The sequence below is a fragment of the Lactuca serriola genome, chromosome 3 (assembly GCF_051521515.1).
Source record: "Lactuca serriola cultivar US96UC23 chromosome 3, Lser_US96UC23_V15, whole genome shotgun sequence".
NCBI lineage: Eukaryota > Viridiplantae > Streptophyta > Magnoliopsida > Asterales > Asteraceae > Lactuca > Lactuca serriola.
The window spans coordinates 252,424,128-252,431,549 of NC_136410.1; the positions used below are offsets into that span (position 1 = coordinate 252,424,128).

The 7,422-nt window shown below is 41.8% G+C and overlaps 1 pseudogene; it reads right to left on the bottom strand.

Moving 5' to 3' along the window:
• Nucleotides 1-612: 612 nt before the first annotated feature.
• On the bottom strand, nt 613-2,235 carry LOC145093878 (anthocyanidin 3-O-glucosyltransferase 2 pseudogene; annotated as a pseudogene).
• Between the last annotated feature and the right edge of the window lie 5,187 nt (nt 2,236-7,422).

The window sequence follows — 7,422 nt, forward strand, 5'->3', positions numbered from 1 at the left end:
TTGCTCCGGATGCATTATGTAAAAAAAAATAAACAACTTTTTATGATTGATATATAACTCTAATTAGATAGATTTGTCATAGAAAAATATTATAATAGGAACAAATGAAAGTCAGATGCTATAAAAGAAAAAAATACAATTTTTTATGTCGGTCAACATGGCCACAAAATAGATATAACGTTAGTAGTTAAGGCCTTCCGGTATGGGGCATCACTCTACGCATAATGTCCTATGTGGCATAGAAAGTCACGTGTGAATACCGCCCCAAAGATGGGTGGCTGTCTTGTTATTTTTGAACGACAAATCTAACATACTCTTAAACTACATCTTAAATCCACCTATGTCCACGATGAGACTTGAACACTCAACCTCAAGGAGATATGGCAACACCGGATAGCGTTGGGTTAGAAGCTCTTTGGTAGGGTGAGTGTCTTGTGGCGTGGTATATCCCTGTGCAATCTCTCTCTTGTAGAACATTTATTTGTGTCCATCTCTCTCTACAATCTCTCTCTTCTTCACTACCATTTCACTAGTGAACACAATTTCCACAATATCACTCCCTTCTCACCCATGAGAATACCTCTGAGCATAAGATTATAAAACACGAGTATCTTGCTTCCAATATCACTCTTTTATGTGTTTTTTGTATATTACAATTTTACACATAAAAAGTCATAAATTTACTTCTAAAAAATACAAATGACTCAAACTATGTGATGTTACTTCTAAAATTGTCAATGAGACAACGAACAGAAGCGTAAGACGAACCTCCCTCTTTAACAGTCGCTTTGCTCTTTTTCCCCATCTCTTTTATCTTTTCTCTTACATCGTCATCCTCCATCAGCCGCCTTATCCCGCTCTCTATCTCCTCCGCCGTGACAATATTGCTCTTCCCATCAAACAAATCCTTCTTATAATCCAGCTTGATCTCCACCGCCAATCCCATCTCCACCACCATTCCAAACGCATTCATCTGCTGCTCGGCGTAAATCGGCCATGTTGCCACCGGTACACCAAACCACAAACTCTCCAACAAAGAGTTCCACCCACAGTGCGACACGAACCCCCCAACTGCACAGTGAGCTAGCACCGCCGCCTGTGGAGCCCACCCGATCACTTTCCCGATTGAAGCAGTACGCTGCAGAAACCCTTCCGGCAATACCACTCCGGGATCCTCGTAATCTCCGGGAGCTCTTGATGTCTGCTCCAGCGAAGGAGGTTGACGTAGTGACCACAAGAAAGAACGCCCGCTTCGCTCTAAAGCATATGCAATCTCCTTCACTTGGACTTCATCAAAACATCCCAAACTCCCAAAACACAAGAAAACAACCGAGGAAGGTTGCTGAATGTCCAACCAGCTGATGACGTCACTTTCCGACAGTGTTCCGGCGCCGTCTTCTAGGTTCAGTACAGGCCCTACCGGATACACAGACGGTATCCTGCTGTCGGAAGATAACGACTCGATTGGGCGTGTTTCTAATTCCAAGAATGTGTTAACAATGATTGCTTTCGCCTTTCTGAAGTTTCTTGTAATCAATAGAACATAATCCAACCCTTCCTTAGTATCGAACCCTGAAGGAAAGACCTTCGTCGGAACTGGATTCATGAAACCCGGAACCGGTATCTTGGCATCTGAGTTGCTCAACTCGATAACATCTTCGTTGTGATCATCACATAGGGTTTCGATATGGAACTGAAAGCCAAGATAAGCAGCGTTAGATGTAAAGAATATGTAGGTTGGAACATTGAACTCGTTTGCCACATCTATCATCCCTGTGCAGAGCATATCGACGACGAATCCAGCTACCCGACAAGAACCCGTTTGACTTATCATGTTGCTTACAATGTCTCGCACGTATTTCCGATGGCTGTTTATGAAATTATTGACGAAAGTCATGGGAGCTTTTGGGTCACGTTCTGGTAGCGTTTCGTCTTGTGGGAGTTCGATGAAGTGAATGCGTTCGATGGGTTTCTTGGTTAAAGATTCGATGTAGGTGGTGATAACTGAGCCAGATCGTGAGCTGGAAGGTGGGTTTATGAGAAGAACGGTTATGGAGAGCCTTTGATCTCGATTCACAAGTAGTTTTGCGAGATCGATTGTTGATCTGATATGACCGATTACTGGCGCAGGAATGAATACGAGTTGTGTTACTGTAGTCGTCATTTCTTTTGGTTTGAAAGAAGACGAATGAAGCAATATTTTTATCTATGGCTTTTACTCCCTGCACCTGAGTAGCTCGCTGATATATTTTATTTCCTTCAAGGGAAATGGGCCCAGAGGTAAGACTGTGAGTTGTCACCAGTGTTAGCGGATAAACTAAATTGAAACTTCCAAGAATCATCCCTGTAACCGCACTTCCTTCGTTGCCAAATGCCATATCATTTTTACAACAAAAGTGTGGTTTCTTGTGATACCGAAGGAGTGGTGTCACGCTTTATTTTAAAAAAAATTAAATAAAAATTTTAATTTCTCCCCACCCAATCACAAAACAGTCAAATTATCTACACCCAATCATAAGCCATGACTATTTTTTGCTGCACTGCGGTTTGAACCGTACCGAGGGCGGTGTTCGCTGCTTATGTGGCAAAACCACACTCACTGAAACCGCACCACACCCTACAACCTAAAAAGGTAATGGAACCAACAAATAATAATATGTGTATTCCTTTTCATATCAAATAAAATTTGGGTTGGATTTTGGAAAACAAGATGAGTCATATTTAAGAAGTGTCATAGATCCAAAGTCGTTGGTACTTTCTAGATTTCTTATTAAAGATGGGTATTTAATTTCTTAATTATATACGTTTTTTTTTGTTTTTTCTGAGATGTCAATCCTTGAAACAAATGTTGTTAAGATCGGGATCCTATATAGGATATTTTTTGGATCGTAAAATCGGGATCAGGATTCTAAGATCCTACAAAATAAAATATAATTTTAATTAATAAATTTTAATCATCAAAAATATTTCAAACATTCAGCTTTTCGTTCAAAAGCTATAAAAACTTCAAAATATCAGTCATAAATCACAACACAAAATGATAAACGGTAAATTGGTAAATGGTAAAAAAAACATAAAATGGTAAAAAAAAAATCATTTGCAAAAAAAAATCAAGGGAATGTATCGGATCTCGATCCTATGTACGATCTTACGATCCCACTTGCGATCCTATATGATCTGTTTACGATCCAGATCATTTTTCATACCTATTATCGTCAGGTTCGCGATTTTGGTAATGACTTTTTAGCTTAAGGTATATTTGTAACACCCATAAAAATTGAGCCAAATTAAAACATTTTAGTTCATTCAAAACCATTAAGTTCATACATCTCGTTTTCAAATTAGTTTAAACATCAGAGTACCTCGCAGAACCATATCATAAAACATGAGGAGCGGTACGATCACGCATTCGCCTTGCCACGATCTCTTGAAGTACCTGAAACAATACACTGAAACTATAAGTCCGAAAGCTTAGTGAGTTACCCCCAAAATACCAACCACAATACCATACACATAACATATCATATCGTAAACAGAACAGCCATACATATCGAGTCTACAGTGTGACTGATCCGCCTGCACCAGGCCTTCAGTCCACCCAGTCCACTCTCTCTCCGAGTCTACAGTGTGACTGGTCCGCCCACACTGGGCCTTCAGTCCACCTGGTCCACTCTCTGAGTCTACAGTATGACTTGTCCGCCCGCACCGGGCCTTCAGACTGTCTGGTCCACTCTCCGAGCCTCGACACATGTGGTCTGCCCTCTTGGGGCCTTCAGCCTATCCGGACCGCTCGTCGGGACTTCGTTCTAACCGGTCCGCCCTGGGTATGTTGGCTTACAGCACAAAGTAGGACCCGCCTCAACCCAACCCCAGTCCAACACCCATGTACACATAAACGTATAATCATATAACATCTCACAACTAATCAAACCGATCCAGCATATCACATAACATAGCAACATCCTAACCAGGATACCGATCTAACTGGTCACTAGCATAGCATCATCCTATATACCAGGATACCGACCTTAACCAGGTCTCTAACACATACCATCCTAACTACCAGGATGCAGACATAACAAAGCAATAACATAACAACAACTACCCGGATTTCCATCCGATAAAGGGCCGACCTTGGTGCCTTAGACCCTGTTGATATAGTGAGGATAACTCACCTACAACTGCCGACTGAAGAATAAGATTACGCTGCTCCGACCACCGAAACGAACTCCACCACTGAACATTACCAAATAACCAAATTCAATAAATACCAATAATTACCAAAATACCCCTGGAAGTCAACTGGTCAACCCTTGGTCAAAGTCAAAGTCCTTAGTCAAAGTCAACCTTCCTGGTTGACCCTACTCGCCAAGTCAACGCGTTGACTCGTCGAGTCCCTATACCCAAAAACTCCCAATCATGACTCAACTCGCCGAGTCACCCTAAGACTCGTCGAGTCCAACAATCTTCGAGTTCCATCCTGCTCAACTCACTGAGTTGTCCCTCAACACACCGAGACACGACTTAACCAGCAAATGCTAGGGTTCCACGACCAGACTCGCCGAGTCCAAGAACAGACTCACCGAGTCCAAGGAAATCTTCAACAGACTCGCCGAGTTGTTCTGCCAACTCGCCGCGTCCAAGCTCATCGTCATAAGACTCACCGAGTCACACATGCGACTCATTGAGTTACTACGCAACTCAAAGTCTGATCTCTAGCCTGACTCGCCGAGTCATCTCACAGACTCGTCGAGTCCATACGTGCATTCTCATAATCTCGAATCACAGAGCTACTCCTTTGCTCCAAACAATAGATCTGGGTCTCTAAGGTCCATTAGCAACATAAAGTTGCTACCTTTATGAGGTTCTTGCCCCATAATACCAAAAACCACGCTAGAAAGGGACTTAACTCTTGGGGAAAGGCTTTTGCATAGCAACTAGAAAGGCTTTCTGCATCAATGACCCATATAGAACTCAGATATGGAGTTTCAACTCCAGTCTAACTCATGCTTCAAGATCTCATCAATATTTCTCCAACCAAACCCTAAAGCTTCATGAAAATGGAACTAGAAAGGAGAAGGCCAAGGATAACGATTCCTTACCTCCAAAATGACCTCCTACCGAAGAGTAATCTGAATCTCCACAAATCTCCTTGATCCAAGCTTCTTGATCTTCAAGATCTCTTCACAAAATACTAAAAAATGCTCCAATTTGCTTCCAATGGCTCTCACTCACGATTCTAGGGTTTCTGGATCTCAAAGGGGGCTAAGGGAGCTGAGGGGAGGACATTAAGTCCTTTAAATAGGGTGCAACCCCGAAGATTATGGTTTTTCCTCGACCAGCACTGACTCGTCGAGTCCAGCCGCCGAATCGCCGAGTCAGGCCACTTAACCCTGTGCCAGGCACCCGCTTCGACTCGGCGAGTCAAGAGACCTACTCGCCGAGTCCCTTCCTTTATTTTCACCTAGCACCCTCCAACTTCTTACTTCCGAACTTGGGATGTTACAATTCTCCCCCACTTAAATTAGGCTTCATCCTCGAAGCGTGCGACAATACGAACTTCTAGACGATACTTCCCACAATGCATTCACTGATCTCAAACCGGCCCATATTCCTTCAACACTGCTATCGAATCCCTAAAATCCATCTCTTCCCTTGCAGGGTCCTGATAATTGCTTCAAGCCGGCCATCTGCTTCTTTTCCCTTATGACAACACTCATCAACTAAGTGCCACCTGAAGACACTACCATACTTACGTCTTACGTATTCATTCACCACCTGCGAAAACTAGATACCATTCTAAACCCCGGGTCCTGACCCGGTACCAACTGTTATCCCTTTCCTCGCTTGTCATAATTTTATCGAATTTACTGTTGGGACGTTATCCCGCTTCCTTTCCGAATCCAACTCTTTTCTTTCCGTGCTGACAGGATGACACATCCTTCAGCTCCTGAGCAATTCCCATGAGCTCTCATCTGCAATCACATGCACATGTTGAACCTGCTCTAACATCCTCGGGCTGGAAAAACCTGACACACTGACGATACCTCCAGACATCCCCAGGATGAATTACCACTACATACATAACCCATGATCACACCCATACCTGGATGTGCTTCCATACTACTAACACAATTACCATGCTCACTAACCATAATTGAAATACTTTCAATCATCCATTTTCACTACTACTTTCACTTCCGTGAACCAACACTCCCTCTCAGAGCTACATACCATACCCTTTCCTTATCCTAGGAAATCTACTTGCCAGCCTTGTGTGACAACCCGAAATTTCCATTCGGTCAAACCCTAAAAGTCAATCACTTTTTTATTATAAGTTAATGTCATTATTTCTTATTTTTATCAAATATAAAGTTCGTTTGATTATTTTAATAATATTCTTTAAACGAACGGGTGAAAGAAAGTGTCGCCTCGGGTTTTGAAATTTAAAAACCGCAAACACCTTGTGTCTTAGAAGTTCGTGGCCAAACTTTTAAGTTTGGGTTGAAAAATCATCCAAAAATCATAAACTCATGGATAAACATGAGTTTACTCCCCAAGACTAGTCATTCTTGTGTTTACTCGCCAAACACCAAAAGAGTAAACTCCAAAATATCCTCTCAAGTATCATCTAAGTTTTTATTCAAAATCTTCAATCTAGTAAGTGTTTCTAGCCCTTTCAAGTTAGTATATCACTTAATCTAGTGATTGTACATCCTATAATCCATCCATTTTGTGTTTTGATTAGTTTTCCAAAAACACCAAGAACACACACTAAGTGTTCTTGGCCTTTAAGTTCATTTCAAGCTTCCACAATGTAAGTACTTCTATCCTAGAGACATTTAAAGCTTGCTATACATGTTTATATCAAAGAAAATTCCCAAGAACACCAAGATCAAGGTGTTCACGGTTTTGGGAGGTCCCAAAACCGTAAACACCAAGAATAGGGCCAAAATGGTATGTTAAGGTGCCTAGATGCTTCACAATGCCTTAGGGACTTGTCTAGATTCATCCTTGAAGAGTTTATCACACAAAAAGCACCAAAACTTTCTATTTTTATGTGTTTATGGTTTGGGGATGTCCCAAAACCGTAAACACCCCAAATGATGTGTAAAAGTCCCATAAATGTCCCACGGTTGTTCCTTATGTCTAAATCTAACCTAGACTATTGCCATGTTTGAGCTAAGGACTTGAAAACCGCCAAATACCAAACTTATGGGTTTAAGGTAGTAAACTCATGAGTTTAAGGTAGTAAACTCATGGAGAAATGGTCCTTAGACCGTAAACTCCATTTAGGAGTGTTTTGATGCCACACAGCACTTCCTAAGGCTAAATCATGAAGTAGGAATGCTTGGAATAGCTTAGAAGACTTCAAAACAGCAAATGGTCAAAAGGTTAGGAGTTTACGACCGTAAACTCAAG